The sequence below is a fragment of the Myotis davidii genome, unplaced genomic scaffold (genome assembly GCF_000327345.1).
Source record: "Myotis davidii unplaced genomic scaffold, ASM32734v1 scaffold233, whole genome shotgun sequence".
Classification (NCBI taxonomy): Eukaryota; Metazoa; Chordata; class Mammalia; order Chiroptera; family Vespertilionidae; genus Myotis; species Myotis davidii.
In genome coordinates, this window is record NW_006285917.1 from 2,816,420 (window position 1) to 2,816,687 (window position 268).

Below are 268 nucleotides of genomic sequence, written 5' to 3' on the forward strand. Positions count from 1 at the left end.
TTTCACCTGGTTTTAGAAGCTCATAATACACCGCACCTTCCTGATCCCACCAGACACAGAGCATTGTCTTCTGTCCGAAGCGATTTGGCCTTGCAGTTGATGTTGATAATTGAACTGGATCAACCCATGATTTTGTGCATTTGGGATTCTCAAAATAAATGCACTCTTCATCGCCAGTCACAATTCGATGCAAAAAAGACTTTCTTTCGTGCCATTGAAGCAACATTTTACTGATGACTTTTCAGTTTTCCATTTATCTTTCGTTCAG